This window comes from Rutidosis leptorrhynchoides, chromosome 2, assembly GCF_046630445.1.
Source record: "Rutidosis leptorrhynchoides isolate AG116_Rl617_1_P2 chromosome 2, CSIRO_AGI_Rlap_v1, whole genome shotgun sequence".
Classification (NCBI taxonomy): Eukaryota; Viridiplantae; Streptophyta; class Magnoliopsida; order Asterales; family Asteraceae; genus Rutidosis; species Rutidosis leptorrhynchoides.
The window spans coordinates 249384981-249406571 of NC_092334.1; positions in this window are offsets into that span (position 1 = coordinate 249384981).

Here is a 21591-nt window from a genome sequence, read left to right on the forward strand (position 1 = left end):
CTTAATAAAAAGGGGCATATTCGATTTCGATAATTCAACCATAGAATGTAGTTTCACGTACTTGTGTCTATTTTGTAAATCATTTATAAAACCTGCATGTATTCTCATCCCAAAAATATTAGATTTTAAAAGTGGGACTATAACTCACTTTCACAGATTTTTACTTCGTCGGGAAGTAAGACTTGGCCACTGGTTGATTCACGAACCTATAACAATATATACATATATATCAAAGTATGTTCAAAATATATTTACAACACTTTTAATATATTTTGATGTTTTAAGTTTATTAAGTCAGCTGTCCTCGTTAGTAACCTACAACTAGTTGTCCACAGTTAGATGTACAGAAATAAATCGATAAATATTATCTTGAATCAATCCACGACCCAGTGTATACGTATCTCAGTATTGATCACAACTCAAACTATATATATTTTGGAATCAACCTCAACCCTGTATAGCTAACTCCAACATTCACATATAGAGTGTCTATGGTTGTTTCGAAATATATATAGATGTGTCGACGTGATAGGTCGAAACATTGTATACGTGTCTATAGTATCTCAAGATTACATAATATACAATACAAGTTGATTAAGTTATGGTTGGAATAGATTTGTTACCAATTTTCACGTAGCTAAAATGAGAAAAATTATCCAATCTTGTTTTACCCATAACTTCTTCATTTTAAATCCGTTTTGAGTGAATAAAATTGCTATGGTTTCATATTGAACTCTATTTTATGAATCTAAACAGAAAAAGTATAGGTTTATAGTCGAAAAAATAAGTTACAAGTCGTTTTTGTAAAGGTAGTCATTTCAGTCGAAAGAACGACGTCTAGATGACCATTTTAGAAAACATACTTCCACTTTGAGTTTAACCATAATTTTTGGATATAGTTTCATGTTCATAATAAAAATCATTTTCTCAGAATAACAACTTTTAAATCAAAGTTTATCATAGTTTTTAATTAACTAACCCAAAACAGCCCGCGGTGTTACTACGACGGCGTAAATCCGGTTTTACGGTGTTTTTCGTGTTTCCAGGTTTTAAATCATTAAGTTAGCATATCATATAGATATAGAACATGTGTTTAGTTGATTTTAAAAGTCTAGTTAGAAGGATTAACTTTTGTTTGCGAACAAGTTTAGAATTAACTAAACTATGTTCTAGTGATTACAAGTTTAAACCTTCGAATAAGATAGCTTTATATATATGAATCGAATGATGTTATGAACATCATGACTACCTTAAGTTCCTTGGATAAACCTACTGGAAAAGTGAAAAATGGTTCTAGCTTCAATGGATCCTTGGATGGCTCGAAGTTCGTGAAGCAGAATCATGACACGAAAACAAGTTCAAGTAAGATCATCACTTGAAATAAGATTGTTATAGTTATAGAAATTGAACCAAAGTTTGAATATGATTATTACCTTGTATTAGAATGATAACCTACTATAAGAAACAAAGATTTCTTGAGGTTGGATGATCACCTTACAAGATTTGAAGTGAGCTAGCAAACTTGAAAGTATTCTTGATTTTATGTAACTAGAACTTGTAGAATATATGAAGAACACTTAGAACTTGAAGATAGAACTTGAGAGAGATCAATTAGATGAAGAAAATTGAAGAATGAAAGTGTTTTTAGGTGTTTTTGGTCGTTGGTGTATGGATTAGATATAAAGGATATGTAATTTTGTTTTCATGTAAATAAGTCATGAATGATTACTCATATTTTTGTAATTTTATGAGATATTTCATGCTAGTTGCCAAATGATGGTTCCCACATGTGTTAGGTGACTCACATGGGCTGCTAAGAGCTAATCATTGGAGTGTATATACCAATAGTACATACATCTAAAAGCTGTGTATTGTACAAGTACGAATACGGGTGCATACGAGTAGAATTGTTGATGAAACTGAACGAGGATGTAATTTTAAGCATTTTTGTTAAGTAGAAGTATTTTGATAAGTGTATTGAAGTCTTTCAAAAGTTTATAAATACATATTAAAACACTACATGTATATACATTTTAACTGAGTCGTTAAGTCATCGTTAGTCGTTACATGTAAGTGTTGTTTTGAAACCTTTAGGTTAACGATCTTGTTAAATGTTGTTAACCCAATGTTTATAATATCAAATGAGATTTTAAATTATTATATTATCATGATATTATCATGTATGAATATCTCTTAATATGATATATATACATTAAATGCCTTTACAACGATAATCGTTACATATATGTCTCGTTTAAAAATCATTAAGTTAGTAGTCTTGTTTTTACATATGTAGTTCATTGTTAATATACTTAATGATATGTTTACTTATCATAGTATCATGTTAACTATATATATATATATATATATATATATCCATATATATCCATATATATGTCATCATATAGTTTTTACAAGTTTTAACGTTCGTGAATCACCGGTCAACTTGGGTGGTCAATTGTCTATTTGAAACATATTTCAATTAATCAAGTCTTAACAAGTTTGATTGCTTAACATGTTGGAAACATTTAATCATGTAAATATCAATCTCAATTAATATATATAAACATGGAAAAGTTCGGGTCACTACAGTACCTACCTGTTAAATAAATTTCGTCCCGAAATTTTAAGCTGTTGAAGGTGTTGACGAATCTTCTGGAAATAGATGCGGGTATTTCTTCTTCATCTGATCTTCATGCTCCCAGGTGAACTCGGGTCCTCTACGAGCATTCCATCGAACCTTAACAATTGGTATCTTGTTTTGCTTAAGTCTTTTAACCTCACGATCCATTATTTCGATGGGTTCTTCGATGAATTGAAGTTTTTCGTTGATTTGGATTTCATCTAACGGAATAGTGAGATCTTCTTTAGCAAAACATTTCTTTAAATTCGAGACATGAAAAGTGTTATGTACAGCTGCGAGTTGTTGAGGTAACTCAAGTCGGTAAGCTACTGGTCCAACACGATCAATAATCTTGAATGGTCCAATATACCTTGGATTTAATTTCCCTCGTTTACCAAATCGAAAAAGATTTTCCAAGGTGAAACTTTAAGCATGACCATCTCTCCAATTTCAAATTCTATATCTTTTCTTTTAAAGTCAGCGTAGCTCTTTTGTCGACTTTGGGCGGTTTTCAACCGTTGTTGAATTTGGATGATCTTCTCGGTAGTTTCTTGTATAATCTCCGGACCCGTAATCTGTCTATCCCCCACTTCACTCCAACAAATCGGAGACCTGCACTTTCTACCATAAAGTGCTTCAAACGGCGCCATCTCAATGCTTGAATGGTAGTTGTTGTTGTAGGAAAATTCTGCTAACGGTAGATGTCGATCCCAACTGTTTCCGAAATCAATAACACATGCTCGTAGCATGTCTTCAAGCGTTTGTATCGTCCTTTCGCTCTACCCATCAGTTTGTGGATGATAGGCAGTACTCATGTCTAGACGAGTTCCTAATGCTTGCTGTAATGTCTGCCAGAATCTTGAAATAAATCTGCCATCCCTATCAGAGATAATAGAGATTGGTATTCCATGTCTGGAAACGACTACCTTCAAATACAGTCGTGCTAACTTCTCCATCTTGTCATCTTCTCTTATTGGCAGGAAGTGTGCTGATTTGGTGAGACGATCAACTATTACCCAAATAGTATCAAAACCACTTACAGTCCTTGGCAATTTAGTGATGAAATCCATGGTAATGTTTTCCCATTTCCATTCCGGGATTTCGGGTTGTTGAAGTAGAGCTGATGGTTTCTAATGCTCAGCTTTGACCTTAGAACATGTCAAACATTCTCCTACGTATTTAGCAACATCGGCTTTCATACCCGGCCACCAAAAATGTTTCTTGAGATCCTTGTACATCTTCCCCATTCCAGGATGTATTGAGTATCTGGTTTTATGAGCTTCTCTATGTACCATTTCTCTCATATCTCCAAATTTTGGTACCCAAATCCTTTCAGCCCTATACCGGGTTCCGTCTTCCCGAATATTAAGATGCTTCTCCGATCCTTTGGGTATTTCATCCTTTAAATTTCCCTCTTTTAAAACTCCTTGTTGCGCCTCCTTTATTTGAGTAGTAAGGTTATTGTGAATCTTTATATTCATAGATTTTACTCGAATGGGTTCTCTGTCCTTCTTGCTCAAGGCGTCGGCTACCACATTTGCCTTCCCCGGGTGGTAACGAATCTCAAAGTTGTAATCATTCAATAATTCAATCCACCTACGCTGCCTCATATTCAGTTGTTTCTGATTAAATATGTGTTGAAGACTTTTGTGGTCGGTATATATAATACTTTTGACCCCATATAAGTAGTGCCTCCAAGTCTTTAATGCAAACACAACCGCGCCTAATTCCAAATCATGCGTCGTATAATTTTGTTCGTGAATCTTCAATTGTCTAGACGCATAAGCAATCACCTTCATTCGTTGCATTAATACACAACCGAGACCTTGCTTTGATGCGTCACAATAAATCACAAAATCATCATTCCCTTCAGGCAATGACAATATAGGTGTAGTAGTTAGCTTTTTCTTCAATAACTGAAACACTTTCTCTTGTTCATCATTCCATTCAAATTTCTTCCCTTTATGCGTTAATGCAGTCAAGGGTTTTGCTATTCTGGAAAAGTCTTGGATGAACCTTCTGTAGTAACCAGCTAGTCCTAAAAACTGGCGTATGTGTTTCGGAGTTTTCGGGGTTTCCCACTTTTTAACAGTTTCTATCTTTGCCGGATCCACCTTAATACCTTCTTTGTTCACTATGTGACCGAGGAATTGAACTTCTTCCAACCAAAATGCACACTTTGAAAACTTAGCGTACAATTCTTCCTTCCTCAATACTTCTAACACCTTTCTCAAATGTTCACCGTGTTCTTGGTCATTCTTTGAGTAAATAAGTATGTCATCAATGAAAACAATGACAAACTTGTCAAGGTATGGTCCACACACTCGGTTCATAAGGTCCATGAACACAGCTGGTGCATTAGTTAAACCAAACGGCATGACCATAAACTCGTAATGAACGTAACGTGTTCTGAAAGCAGTCTTTGGAATATTATCTTCTTTCACTGCATTTGATGATACCCGGAACGTAAGTCAATCTTTGAATAAACAGACGAGCCTTATAGTTGATCAAATAAGTCGTCGATTCTCGGTAGTAGGTAGCGGTTCTTGATGGTAAGTTTGTTCAACTCTCGGTAGTCGATACACAACCTGAATGTACCATCTTTCTTCTTGACAAACAAAATAGGAGCTCCCCACGGTGATGTGCTTGGTCGAATGAAACCACACTCTAAAAGTTCTTGTAATTGGCTTTGCAGTTCCCTTCATCTCGCTGGGTGCGAGTCTGTAAGGAGCACGAGCTATTGGTGCAGCTCCTGGTACAAGATCTATTTTAAATTCAACGGATCGATGTGGGGGTAATCCCGGTAATTCTTTCAGAAATACATCGGGAAATTCTTTTGCAATGGGAACATCATTGATGCTCTTTTCTTCAGTTTGTACTTTCTCGACGTGTGCTAGAACAGCATAGCAACCTTTTCTTATTAGTTTTTGTGCCTTCAAATTACTAATAAGATGTAGCTTCGTGTTGCCCTTTTCTCCGTACACCATTAAGGGTTTTCCTTTTTCTCGTATAATGCGAATTGCATTTTTGTAGCAAACGATCTCTGCTTTCACTTCTTTCAACCAGTCCATACCGATTATCACATCAAAACTCCCTAACTCTACTGGTATCAAATCAATCTTAAATGTTTCGCTAACCAGTTTAATTTCTTGATTCCGACATATATTATCTGCTGAAATTAATTTACCATTTGCTAATTCGAGTAAAAATTTACTATCCAAAGGCGTCAATGGACAACTTAATTTAGCACAAAAATCTCTACTCATATAGCTTCTATCCGCACCCAAATCAAATAAAACGTAAGAAGATTTATTGTCAATAAGAAACGTACCCGTAACAAGCTCCGGGTCTTCCTGTGCCTCTGCCGCATTAATATTGAAAACTCTTCCGCGGCCTTGTCCATTCGTGTTCTCCTGGTTCAGGCAATTTCTAATAATGTGGCCCGGTTTTCCACATTTATAACAAACTACATTGGCATAACTTGCTCCGACACTACTTGCTCCGCCATTACTCGTTCCGACACCATTTGTTTCTTTCATTCTATTAACCCCTGGTCCGTAGACCTCACACTTCGCCGTGCTATAACCATTTCTTTTACACTTGTTGCACAATTTGATGCAGAACCCCAAGTGATACTTTTCACACCTTTGGCATAGCTGCTTCTGATTGTTGTTGTTGTTGCGGTTGTTATTGTTATTGGGATGATTGGTATAGTTGCCGTTGTTGTTGTTGTTGTTGTTGTTGTTGTTGGGCCGTTTGTTGTAGTTGCGATTGATGTTGCGATTGTTGGGATAATTGTTGCGATTATTGTTGTAATTGCTGTTGTTGTTGTATTGGTGATTCTTATCACCATTTTTCTGCCATTTTCTTTTGACTTGCTTCACATTGGCCTCTTCAGCAGTATGTTCTTTAATTCTTTCTTCAATCTGGTTCACTAGTTTGTGAGCCATTCTACATGCCTGTTGTATGGAGGCGGGCTCGTGTGAACTTATATCTTCTTGGATTCTTTCCGGTAATCCTTTCACAAATGCGTCGATCTTCTCTTCCTCATCTTCGAATGCTCCCGGACACAATAGGCACAATTCTGTGAATCGTCTTTCGTACGTGGTAATATCAAATCCTTGGGTTCGTAACCCTCTAAGTTCTGTCTTGAGCTTATTGACCTCGGTTCTGGGACGGTACTTCTCGTTCATCAAGTGCTTGAATGCTGACCACGGTAGTGCGTACGCATCGTCTTGTCCCACTTGCTCTAGATAGGTATTCCACCATGTTAACGCAGAACCTGTGAAGGTATGCGTAGCGTACTTCACTGTGTCCTCTTCAGTACACTTACTTATGGCAAACACCGATTTGACCTTCTCGGTCCACCGTTTCAATCCGATCGGTCCTTCGGTTCCATCAAATTCCAAAGGTTTGCAGGTAGTGAATTCTTTGTAGGTGCATCCTACACGATTTCCTGTACTGCTAGATCCAAGGTTATTGTTGGTATGTAGCGCAGCCTGTACTGCGGCTATGTTTGAAGCTAGAAAAGTACGGAATTCCTCTTCATTCATATTCACGGTGTGTCGAGTAGTCGGTGCCATTTCCTTCAAAATAGTCAAATGGAACAAGTTAATCATACAGAATATTAAGAGTAGTTAATAGTATTTCGTAGCATAATATGAACTCATTTATAAAAGCTTTTTCTTCATATTAGCATTTTATAAGTTTAAATTCAGGTAGTACCTACCCGTTAAGTTCATACTTAGTAGCTAATATACAATTCAACTACTACAATTCTATATGAAAAACTGATTATAATAATATTTCGCGTTCAAACTTTTTCACAATATTTTACAAACTTACAATACCGCTTATTTTACATATAGCATGAAATATAGCACACAATAAATTTGATACAAGATGGTTGTGAAGATAATCCTAGCTAGTACACAAGTCGTTCAGCAAAGGCAATAAAGACACGTAATTCATACGTCCAGAAACAAGTCATGCATTCTGGTTTTACTAGGATTACTTCCCATCCTTGGTCTTGTGGAACATAACCGTTATGGCCGTTGATAAGACAGCGTGTTGTAACGTCGTCAAAGGGACGAGGGTTACGTAATGTCCAACAGTCCCGTAACAATCTAAAAACCTCATTTCTTACCCCAATTACCGACTCCGTCACTTGTGGGAACGTTTTGTTTAATAGTTGTAGCCCGATGTTCTTGTTCTCACTTTGGTGAGAAGCGAACATTACTAATCCGTAAGCATAACATGCTTCTTTATGTTGCATGTTAGCCGCTTTTTCTAAATCACGAAGTCCAATATTCGGATATATTTAGTCAAAATAATTTCTTAACCCATTGCGTAAAATAGCATTTGGGTTCCCCGCAATATATGCGTCAAAGTAAACACATCGTAACTTATGGATTTCCCAATGTGATATCCCCCATCTTTCGAACGAAAGCCTTTTATAAACCAAGGCATTCTTGGAACGTTCTTCGAATGTCTTACAAACTGATCTCGCCTTAAATAGTTATGCCGAAGAATTCTGACCGACTCTAGACAAGATTTCATCAATCATGTCTCCGAGTAGGTCTCTTAAAATATTGGGTTGTCTATCCATTTTGTGTTTTTATACTGTAAAATAGACAAGAGTTAGATTCATAAAAAAAATACTTATTAATACAAGCAATTTTTACATATATCTTAAAGCATAAGCACACTATATTACATATATTACACCACGCGAATACAACTATCTTATTCCGACTCGCTTGTTTCTTCTTCTTCGGTTTTGGTTCGTTTTGCCAAGTTTCTAGGGATATATGATGTTCCCCTAATACAAGCCATCGTTTTCCACATTGTTTTAGAAAAACCTGGTGGTTTAGAGGTTCCCGGGTCATTGTTACAACTTAAGGACTTCGGGGGTTGACGATACATATAAAGTTCATCGAGGTTGGAATTAGATTTCTCTATTTTTATACCCTTTCCCTTATTATTTTCTTTTGCCTTTTTAAATTCAGTTGGGGTAATTTCTATAACATCATCGGAATTCTCGTCGGAATCCGATTCATCGGAGAATTGGTAATCCTCCCAATATTTTGCTTCCTTGGCGGAAACACCATTGACCATAATTAACCTTGGTCGGTTGGTTGAGGATTTTCTTTTACTTAACCGTTTTATTATTTCCCCCACCGGTTCTATTTCTTCATCCGGTTCCGATTCTTCTTCCGGTTCCGATTCTTCTTCCGGTTCCGACTCTTCTTCCGGTTCCTCTTCGGGAACTTGTGAATCAGTCCACGAATCATTCTAATTTACATTTGACTCTTCATTATTATTAGGTGAGTCAATGGGACTTGTTCTAGAGGTAGACATCTATCACATAATATCAAACGCGTTAAGAGATTAATATATCACATAATATTCACATTTTAAAAATATATAGTTTCCAACAAAATTTGTTAAGCAATCATTTTTCAAGTAAACACGGTCGAAGTCCAGACTCACTAATGCATCCTAACAAACTCGATAAGACACACTAATGCAAAATTCTGGTTATCTAAGACCAACGCTCGGATACCAACTGAAATGTCCCGTTCTTATTGATTAAAAACGTTCCATATTAATTGATTTCGTTGCGAGGTTTTGACCTCTATATGAGACGTTTTTCAAATACTGCATTCATTTTAAAACAAACCATAACCTTTATTTCATCAATAAAGGTTTAAAAAGCTTTACGTAGATTATCAAATAATGATAATCTAAAATATCCTGTTTACACACGACCATTACATAATGGTTTACAATACAAATATGTTACAACAAAATAAGTTTCTTGAATGCAGTTTTTACACAATATCATACAAGCATGGACTCCAAATCTCGTCCTTATTTAAGTATGCGACATCGGAAGCTCTTAATAATCACCTGATAATAAACATGCTTAAAACGTCAACAAAAATGTTGGTGAGTTATAGGTTTAACCTATATATATCAAATCATAATAATAGACCACAAGATTTCATATTTTAATACACATCCCATACATAGAGATAAAAATCATTCATATGGTGAACACCTGGTAACCGACATTAACAAGATGCATATATAAGAATATCCCCATCTTTCCGGGACACCCTTCGGATATGATATAAATTTCGAAGTACGAAAGCATCCGGTACTTTGGATGGGGTTTGTTAGGCCCAATAGATCTATCTTTAGAATTCGCATCAATTAGGGTGTATGTTCCCTAATTCTTAGATTACCAGACTTAATAAAAAGGGGCATATTCGATTTCGATAATTCAACCATAGAATGTAGTTTCACGTACTTGTGTCTATTTTGTAAATCATTTATAAAACCTGCATGTATTCTCATCCCAAAAATATTAGATTTTAAAAGTGGGACTATAACTCACTTTCACATATTTTTACTTCGTCGGGAAGTAAGACTTGGCCACTGGTTGATTCACGAACCTATAACAATATATACATATATATCAAAGTATGTTCAAAATATATTTACAACACTTTTAATATATTTTGATGTTTTAAGTTTATTAAGTCAGCTGTCCTCGTTAGTAACCTACAACTAGTTGTCCACAGTTAGATGTACAGAAATAAATCGATAAATATTATCTTGAATCAATCCACGACCCAGTGTATACGTATCTCAGTATTGATCACAACTCAAACTATATATATATTTTGGAATCAACCTCAACCCTGTATAGCTAACTCCAACATTCACATATAGAGTGTCTGGTTGTTCCGAAATATATATAGATGTGTCAACAAGATAGGTCGAAACATTGTATACGTGTCTATGGTATCTCAAGATTATATAATATACAATACAAGTTGATTAAGTTATGGTTGGAATAGATTTGTTACCAATTTTCAGGTAGCTAAAATGAGAAAAATTATCCAATCTTGTTTTACCCATAACTTCTTCATTTTAAATCCGTTTTGAGTGAATCAAATTGCTATGGTTTCATATTGAACTCTATTTTATGAATCTAAACAGAAAAAGTATAGGTTTATAGTCGAAAAAATAAGTTACAAGTCATTTTTGTAAAGGTAGTCATTTCAGTCGAAAGAACGACGTCTAGATGACCATTTTAGAAAAACATACTTCCACTTTGAGTTTAACCATAATTTTTGGATATAGTTTCATGTTCATAATAAAAATCATTTTCTCAGAATAACAACTTTTAAATCAAAGTTTATCATAGTTTTTAATTAAGTAACCCAAAACAGCCCGCGGTGTTACTACGACGGCGTAAATCCGGTTTTACAGTGTTTTTCGTGTTTCCAGGTTTTAAATCATTAAGTTAGCATATCATATAGATATAGAACATGTGTTTAGTTTATTTTAAAAGTCAAGTTAGAAGGATTAACTTTTGTTTGCGAACAAGTTTAGAATTAACTAAACTATGTTCTAGTGAATACAAGTTTAAACCTTCGAATAAGATAGCCTTATATATATGAATCGAATGATGTTATGAACATCATTACTACCTTAAGTTCCTTGGATAAACCTACTGGAAAAGAGAAAAATGGATCTAGCTTCAACGGATCCTTGGATGGCTCGAAGTTCTTGAAGCAGAATCATGACACGAAAACAAGTTCAAGTAAGATCATCACTTGAAATAAGATTGTTATAGTTATAGAAATTGAACCAAAGTTTGAATATGATTATTACCTTGTATTAGAATGATAACCTACTGTAAGAAACAAAGATTTCTTGAGGTTGGATGATCACCTTACAAGATTGGAAGTGAGCTAGCAAACTTGAAAGTATTCTTGATTTTATGTAACTAGAACTTGTAGAATATATGAAGAACACTTAGAACTTGAAGATAGAACTTGAGAGAGATCAATTAGATGAAGAAAATTGAAGAATGAAAGTGTTTGTAGGTGTTTTTGGTCGTTGGTGTATGGATTAGATATAAAGGATATGTAATTTTGTTTTCATGTAAATAAGTCATGAATGATTACTCATATTTTTGTAATTTTATGAGATATTTCATGCTAGTTGCCAAATGATGGTTCCCACATGTGTTAGGTGACTCACATGGGCTGCTAAGAGCTGATCATTTGAGTGTATATACCAATAGTACATACATCTAAAAGCTGTGTATTGTACGAGTACGAATACGGGTGCATACGAGTAGAATTGTTGATGAAACTGAACGAGGATGTAATTGTAAGCATTTTTGTTAAGTAGAAGTATTTTGATAAGTGTATTGAAGTCTTTCAAAAGTTTATAAATACATCTTAAAACACTACATGTATATGCATTTTAACTGAGTCGTTAAGTCATCGTTAGTCGTTACATGTAAGTGTTGTTTTGAAACCTTTAGGTTAACGATCTTGTTAAATGTTGTTAACCCAATGTTTATAATATCAAATGAGATTTTAAATTATTATATTATCATGATATTATCATGTATGAATATCTCTTAATATGATATATATACATTAAATGTCTTTACAACGATAATCGTTACATATATGTCTCGTTTAAAAATCATTAAGTTAGTAGTCTTGTTTTTACATATGTAGTTCATTGTTAATATACTTAATGATATGTTTACTTATCATAGTATCATGTTAACTATATATATATATATCCATATATATGTCATCATATAGTTTTTACAAGTTTTAACGTTCGTGAATCACCGGTCAACTTGGGTGGTCAATTGTCTATATGAAACATATTTCAATTAATCAAGTCTTAACAAGTTTGATTGCTTAACATGTTGGAAACATTTAATCATGTAAATATCAATCTCAATTAATATATATAAACATGGAAAAGTTCGGGTCACTACACTAATCGGATTAAAATGGTGGACTGAAAAGGTTGAATCGGTGTTTGCCATAAGTAAATGTACTGAAGAAGACAAATTAAAGTAATCTATGCATACCTTCACATGTACTGCGTTAACATGGTGGAACACCTACCTCGAGCAGGTGGGACAAGATGTTGCTTACGCACTACCGTGGTCAGCATTCAAACATTTGATGAACGAGCAGTACCGTCCCAGAAACGAGGTTAATAAGCTCAAGGTAGAGCTTAGAGGGTTACAAACACAAGGATTTGATATTACCACATACGAACGACGATTCACAGAGTTGTCCATATTATGTCTGGGAGCGTTCGAAGATGAAGAAGAGAAAATTGACGCATTTGTAAAAGGGTTACCAGAAAGGATTCAAGAAGATGTGAGTTCACACGAGGCCGCCTCCATACAAAAAGCAAGTCGAATGGCTCATAAACTCATAAATCAGATTGAGGGAAGAATTAAAGAGCAGGCGGCAGAAGAAGCCAACACGAAACAAGTCAAGAGGAAGTGGGAAGAAAACAGTGACAAGAGTCACCAACAAAACAACAGTAACTATCGCTTCAACAACCAACATAGCAATCACAACTACAATCTTCGCAAAAACAAACGCAACAGCAACTATCCTAACTACAACAACAACCACAATAACCGTCCTAACAACAATAACAATCGTAATAATAACCAAATCAATAACAACAATGGCAACAACAACCAAAACAATAAATGTCTAAGGTGTGGAGGGTATCATCCAGATAAGTTCTGTGTAGTAGTGTGTACCAAGTGTAATAGAACCAGACATAGTGTAACGAAGTGTGATGTCTATGGACCAAAGGCATATAAAAATAACAGAACAAATAATTCCATTATTTGTTACGGATGCGGAAAGCCGGGCCATTTCAGCAAAGCATGCCCTAATCAAGGGAATAATAATGGGCAAGGCCGTGGACGAGTCTTCAACATTAATTCGACAGAAGCGCAGGAAGACCCGGAGCTTGTTACGGGTACGTTTCTTATTGACGATAAATCTGCTTATGTTTTATTTGATTCGGGTTCGGATAGAAGCTATATGAGTAGAGATTTTTGTGCCAAATTAAATTGTCCATTAATGCCTTTGGATAATAAATTTTTACTTGAATTAGCAAACGGTAAACTAATTACAGCAGATAAAGTATGTCGGGATAGAGAAATTAAAGTGGTTGATAAAACGTTTAAGATTGACTTAATACCAGTTGAGTTAGGGAGTTTTGACGTAATAATTGACATGGACTGGTTGAAAAAGGTGAGAGCAGAGGTCGTTTGTTACAAAAATGCGATTCGCATTATGCGCGAAAAAGGAAAACCTTTAATGGTGTAAGGAGAAAAGAATAACGCGAAGTTAAATCTTATTAGTAGTTTGAAGGCACAAAAACTAATAAGAAAAGGTTGCTATGTCATTCTAGCACACATCGAAGAAGTCAAACCTGAAGAAAAGAACATCAGTGATGTTCCCATCGCAAAAGAATTTCCTGATGTATTTCCGAAAGAATTACCGGGACTACCTCTACACCGATCTGTTGAATTTCAAATAGATCTCGTACCAGGAGCTACACCAATAGCTCGTGCTCCATACAGACTTGCATCCAGTGAAATGAAGGAACTCCAAAGCCAATTACAAGAACTTTTAGAGCGTGGTTTTATACGACCAAGCACATCACTGTGGGGAGCTCCTATTTTGTTTGTCAAAAAGAAGGATGGTACATTCAGATTGTGTATCGACTACCGAGAGTTGAACAAACTTACCATCAAGAACCGTTATCCACTACTAAGAATCGACAATTTATTTGATCAACTACAAGGCTCGTCGGTTTATTCAAAGATCGATTTATGTTCCGGGTATCATCAAATGCGTGTGAAGGAGGATGATATTCCAAAGACTGCTTTCAGAATGTGTTACGGTCATTACGAGTTTATGGTTATGCAGTTTGGATTGACTAACGCACCAGCTATGTTCATGGACCTCATGAACCGAATGTGTGGGCCATATCTTGACAAATTTGTCATTGTTTTCATCGATGACATACTGATTTACTCAAAGAATGATCAAGAGCACGAAGAACATTTGAGAAAAGTGCTAGAATTATTGAGGAAGGAACAACTATACGCAAAACTTTCAAAGTGTGCATTTTAGTTGGAAGAAGTTTAATTCCTCGGTCACATAGTGAACATAGAAGGTATTCAAGTAGATCCAGCAAAGATTGAAACCGTTGAAAAGTGGGAAACCCCGAAAACTCTGAAGCATATACGCCCATTTTTAGGACTGGCTGGTTACTACAGAAGGTTCATCCAAGATTTTTCCAAAATAGCAAAATCCTTGACTGCATTAACGCATAAAGGGAAGAAATTTGAATGGAAGGATGAGCAGGAGAAAGCATTTCAATTATTGAAGAAAAAGTTAACTACGATACCTATATTGTCATTGCCTGAAGGGAACGATGATTTTGTGATATATTGTGACGCCTCAAAGCAAGGCCTCGGTTGTGTATTAATGCAATGAATGAAGGTAATTGCTTATGCGTCTAGACAATTGAAGATTCACGAGCAGAATTATACGACACATGATTTGGAATTGGGCGCTGTTGTTTTTGCATTAAATACTTGGAGGCACTACTTATATGGGGTCAAAAGTATTATATATACCGATCACAAAAGTCTCCAACACATATTTAATCAGAAACAACTGAACATGAGGCAGCGTAGGTGGATTTAGTTATTGAATGATTACGATTTCGAGATTCGTTACCACCCGGGGAAGGCGAATGTGGTAGCTGACGGTTTGAGTAGAGAGGACAGAGAACCTATACGGGTAAAAGCTATGAATATAATTATTCACACTAACCTTACTACTCAAATAAAGGAGGCGCAACAGGGAGTTTTAAAAGAAGGAAATTTGAAGAATGAAATACCCAAAGGATCGGAGAAACATCTTAATATTCGGGAAGACGGAACCTGGTATAGGGATGAAAGAATTTGGGTACCAAAGTTTGGAGATGTAAGAGAAATGGTACTTAGGGAAGCACATAAAACCAGATACTCAATACATCCCGGAGCGGGAAAGATGTCCAAAGATCTCAAGAAACACTTTTGGTGGCCGGGTATGAAAGCCGATATTGCTAGATACGTAGGAGAATGTTTGACGTGTTCTAAGGTCAAAGATGAACATCAGAAACCATCAGGTCTACTTCAACAACCCGAAATCCCGGAATGGAAATGGGAAAACATTACCATGGATTTCATTACTAAATTGCCAAGGACTGCAAGTGGTTATGATACTATTTGGGTAATAGCTGATCGTCTCACCAAGTCAGCACACTTTCTGCCAAGGAGAGAAGATGATAAAATGGAAAAATTGGCACGTTTATGTAACGACCCGACCAAAACCGTTATTGACGGCGTCGTTAACTTAGGTCCCGTTGCGTGGTCGTAGTCCCTATATGAGACTCGTTTGACCAAAATTATGTCGCGTTCATTTGAAAGGTACAAAGTTTAGTTTAACAAACGGATCGACAATAAGTTTAAGTTTACAAAGTTATAAAGTATGAATGAAATAACTTGCGACATAATTTGTTTGAAACCACAGTTGCTATAAATAGCGTAAGTAAGTAGACAAAAGTTTGAATCCAAAAATGCTATCCCTAGCGTATGCATGCATGGTAGACTCCAATCAAGTAATCAAAGAGTGCGGAAGCGTGTAACAAATAGCCATGTGAAAACCTGAGAAAACATAGAAGAATCTGTCAACGCAAAAACGTTGGTGAAATCATAGGTTTAAGTAAGTAAGTGAGTAAAAGTAAAGTAAGTCGAACCACAAGATTTGCAAAGTTGAATAATAGTAGTACATTCTAAAAGTTAATATTCACGAGCACCCAATTATCAAAGCTTAACGTTCCGTCCATTGAATACCCCATCAATTAGTGCTAGAACAACACTGTTCCCGAAAATATATTTCATTCGTAAACGGTAGCGAACCGTTTGAATGAGGGTTTGTCAAACCCATATGGCCATATAACATAAGTTCTCGCTTACACCATCTGATGTAACTAATGATAATCGGATTGAGGATTTTCGTTCTAAACTCGTATGTAGAATGTTTGTTTTCCCGTTCTTGTGTTCACTTAGTTCAAAAGAATCGTTTATGTTTTCTCATCCCAAAAGTAAGTTCAAAAGAGTAAAAAGTGGGACTATGATCTCACCTCGAGTGCACGAGTATAAAAGTACTTCACAAAGTAAACGTGTGCATGAAAGTTGCTTAGCCTTGACCTAAACAAGTAAGTTGTATCAATTAACCGGTTACGACACAAGGTCGGGCGAAATGTGTTCAATTAGTCCTATGGCTCGTTACGACTCGATTAAGTATAGCATGTGAATCACGTTGTCAAGTTTCATACAAGAAACAAGTATAAAAGCATGTTAGAATGATTGTATAAAAGTTTGGTTAAGTTTGACTAAAAGTCAAACTTGGTCAAAGTCAACGAAAAAGTCAACGCGTTCGGGTCGGGTCCCGAACTATTTTTCTATGCTAAATATTCATATAAAAGTATATTAAAACAAGTTTCATGTGAATCGGAGGTCGATAGCTAGTCAAACATTTCGCGTGAAATGCGCCAAACAAAGCAGAATCTGGCCAGGCCAATCCGCGCGCCGCGCGGGGATGGGGCGCGCCGCGCCACCATCTGGGCAGAGATTTCTGGTCAGTTTTTCAAAGTATGCACGAACCAAAACATTTTCCAACCCAACTCTTGACCCGCAAACACTTATAATGCCTATCATATATCGTCGAAAAGGTATTTTGACGAGGAATACAACTAACCACATGTCATCAATCAAAAACATCATTTACAATAACCGAAAACTCGTCAATTGATCAAGAAAGGTTTATTTTCAAAGTTTCAAGTTCGTAAAACATATTTTATGATTCGGGAATCCAATTTACACATACGATATGCCGTTTTGAAGGTAATGAAGCATACATTACAACTAAACACTTACTAATAACATTTCATGGCATTCGAAACATCAAAAGCTCGTTTTAAGTCTATCAAACCCTAACCAAAATCCGCAAAAATCTATATTCATGTTTTTGAAGTTTCTTTAATCAACCTACGCATCAAAACGAAGCTAGTGATACTAGTAACACAATTAAAACATGAACTTTAACAATTTAACAACATTAACTCATCCAAAATCAAAGATTTAGCACACCCATTTCAAATGTTCAAACTAGTTACTCAAAACAACGAATCGAGCAAACAAAACATATATTCATGTTATACACGAGCCATAGACACTAACTAACACCATTTCAAGTCAAAAACACGAATTTAGAGAAATCTAGAGTTTTAGAAATGTTACCCAAACGAGATGAAGTTGGTATCAAATTGTAGAGGATGAAGAGAGGATTCCAAATATGTAATTTGTTTTGTTGTAAGCCTCCTAGATCGAATTTAGATGATGAATGATTGAATTGGGTGTTTGTGTGTGTGTTCTTGCTAGAGAGAAAGAGAGAGAGATGGAGGTGATTGAATGGTGGTGATTGGGGTGGACTAGTTGACCTAGTCAACTAGTTTGCCCCGTGTCAATTTTAGTCCCTCGAGTTTAGAAGCGGGTGCGGGATTTAACCGATCGAATATTTTTAAAACGCAAGTTAACGAGAGATGTTATAATTAAATGACGGAATTATTATGAACGTTAGTCAACGGAAACTACGAATTTAAATACGAAAGATTATGTTTTAGAAAAAAAAGACGGTGTTAAAATTAAATTTAACGGAAAACGCGGGATGTTACAGTTTATACTTGAAGGAAGTTGTCTCCAGACATAGAATACCAGTCTCTATTATCTCTAATAGGGATGACAGATTTGTTTCAAGATTTTGGCAGACATTACAGCAAGCATTGGGAACTCGTCTAGACATGAGTACTGCCTATCATCTACAAATTGATAGGCAAAGTGAAAGGACGATACAGACCCTTGAAGACATGCTACGAGCATGTGTTATTGATTTCAGAAAAAGTTGGGATCGACATCTACCGTTAGCAGAATTTTCCTACAACAACAGTTACCATTCGAGTATTGAGATGACGCCGTTTGAAGCACTTTATGGTAGAAAGTGCAGGTCTCCAATTTGTTGGAGTGAAGTCAGAGATAGACAAATTACGGGTCCGGAGATAATTCAAGAAACTACCGAGAAAATCATTCAAATTCAACAACGATTGAAAACCGCCCAAAGTCGACAAAAGAGCTAAGCAGATAGTAAAAGAAAAGATATAGAATTTGAAATTGGTGACATGGTCATGCTTAATGTTTCACCTTGGAAAGGCGTTGTTCGATTTGGTAAACGGGGGAAACTAAATCCAAGGTACATTGGACCATTCAAGATTATAGATCGCCGGTGTACATGATACTTTTCACGTATCGAATCTGAAGAAATGCTTAGCCAAAGAAGATCTCACTATTTCTTTAGACGAAATCCAAATCAATGAAAAACTTCAATTCATTGAAGAACCAGTCGAGATAATGGATCGTGAGGTTAAAGGACTTAAGCAAAACAAAATAGCAATTGTTAAGGTTCGATGAAATGCTCGTAGAGGACCCGAGTTCACCTGGGAGCATGAAGATCAAATGAAGCTGAAATACCCGCACCTATTTCCAGAAGATGCGTCAACACCTCCAACTGCTTAAAAATTTCGGGACGAAATTTATTTAATGGGTAGGTACTGTAGTGACCCGAACTTTTCCATGTTTATATATATTAAATGAAGTTGATATTTACATGATTAAATGTTTCCAACATGTTAAGCAATCAAACTTGTTAAGACTTGATTAATTGAAATAGGTTTCATGTAGACAATTGACCACCCAAGTTGACCGGCGATTCACGAACGTTAAAACTTGTAAAAACTATATGATGATATATATATATATATGGATATGTATATAGCTAACATGATATTATGAAAATTAAGTATCTCACTATGTATATTAACAATGAGTTATATACATAAAATGAGACTATTGAATTATGAAACTCGAAATGATATATAATGATTATCGTTATAGCAACGCCTTACTAAATACATATGTATCATATTATGATATATTCGTTGTTGGTGATTTGTGTCACCAATATTATTTAAGTGTAATGGGATTAATTTGTTAACCAAAATAACCTTGATAAATATCGAACAAGTTTGGGAAAGTGTGGAGTGCACACTTGTTTGAACTTATCTTGATTATGACGGGGTCGGGGGCAGCACCCCTGATAGCGTGGTCTAAGGGGTGGCAACCCCTGGTGGGGTCCAAGGGGCAGAGCCCCTGGCTGGGATCAAATGCAACATTTTTTTGTTTGGGTTAATATTGCTTTATTAAAAATGTGTTAAAATTTTATTTAAAGCTTTCAACAACATTAAATGAGATCGTTAACTTAAAGCTTTCAAAAACAACACTTACATGTAATGACTAACGATGACTTAACTGAGATGACCCGTCCCAATCCATAAGGATGAATACAATAACATATGATTACATCGCGAAGTACTTAACCTCTATATGATACATTTTATAAACATTGCATTCATTTTTAAAAGGCAAACTTTCATTTCATCGAAGTTGACGGCATGCATACCATTTCATAATATATCCAACTATAATTGACTTAATAATAATCTTGATGAACTCAACGACTCGAATGCAATGTCTTTTGAAATATGTCATGAATGACTCCAAGTAATATCTCTAAAATGAGCAAATGCACAGCGGAAGATTTCTTTCATACCTGAGAATAAACATGCTTTAAAGTGTCAACCAAAAGGTTGGTGAGTTCATTAGTTTAACATAAATAATCATTTCCATCATTTTATTTTCAGTTCTCATAAATATACGTCCCATGCTCGATCAAAAGTTCACCATTTAAGTTCAATCGTGGTGTTTTTCGAATATATATATATATATATATATATATATATATATATATATATATATATATATATATATATATATATATATATATATATATAACATCCATTCAGTTCAATGATCTGCGATCTGCATCGGATTTCAGTTCAACGATCCGTCAAACCCACAAATCTTCAAAGTAAGTTTCTTTTTTTTTTCTTCTTTTTATTCCTTTATTAACCCTTAATTCCAAATTCAGGGCCTCTTTCTAATCCAATTTTTGTTTCAATTTCACCGAGGTTTTTGCTTATAATTCAATTATTATTTGACCCAGATCAATCGCTCATGTTATAGATTTAATTCATCTCTTCTAATTTGTATTTTCAAAACCCAGCTAGATTTATCAATTTTTAAAGAAACCTACAAAAATCCAAAAAACTTTTCGCCTAAATTGATTATAGATAGATCTCAACCGTAGCTAGCGTTTCCATTTCAAATTAAACCTCTGGAAGAATTCGTTTTCGTTCTGATCCAGCCTTACACTTGATTCGATTCCTTTCATCTTCAACCGTTATCACTAGAAAATCGAGTCCAGAGAATTGACTAAGGATTAGTCATTGCGATTCAATTACGGATCAGACATCAATCTACTTTTTTGGATTGACGAAGCATCAAAAAAGGACATAATTAGTTGTAAAGGACCTTGAACATTCAGAGTAAGAAATTGTGCAAATATGTGTGTGAGAGAGAGTGTGAGGAGAGAGAGTGAGAGGAGAGAGAGTCATTCACACAGGTTCAGTACGACGGGGCAGAGAGATCGTGGAGAGGGAAACCCTAGGGTTCCGACGACAACAAAGTTTTTCGGGCATCGTTTGTCTTCATTTATGTTTTTTAATTTCGGTGATCATTGGGCTATTTCTGATCTTTGGCGGGTCTTCAAGCAATTCGGCGATCTTAGGGACATCTACTTGGCAAGCAAACGACTAAGAAATGGACTCAAGTTCGCTTTTTCTAGGTTCCATGGTGTTGGAGATGAGGCTCAGCTTCTTCGTCGACTAGAAGGCATAAAGTTCGATTCAAGACTAATTAGGGTTTTTTGAGCCGTCAATCGTTCGAAAAACCCTAACTCAAATCATTTCAATACCAGACCTGTTTTTCAAGGTAATGGATCAAAAGGTAATACTGGTGGTGCTGTCTGGAT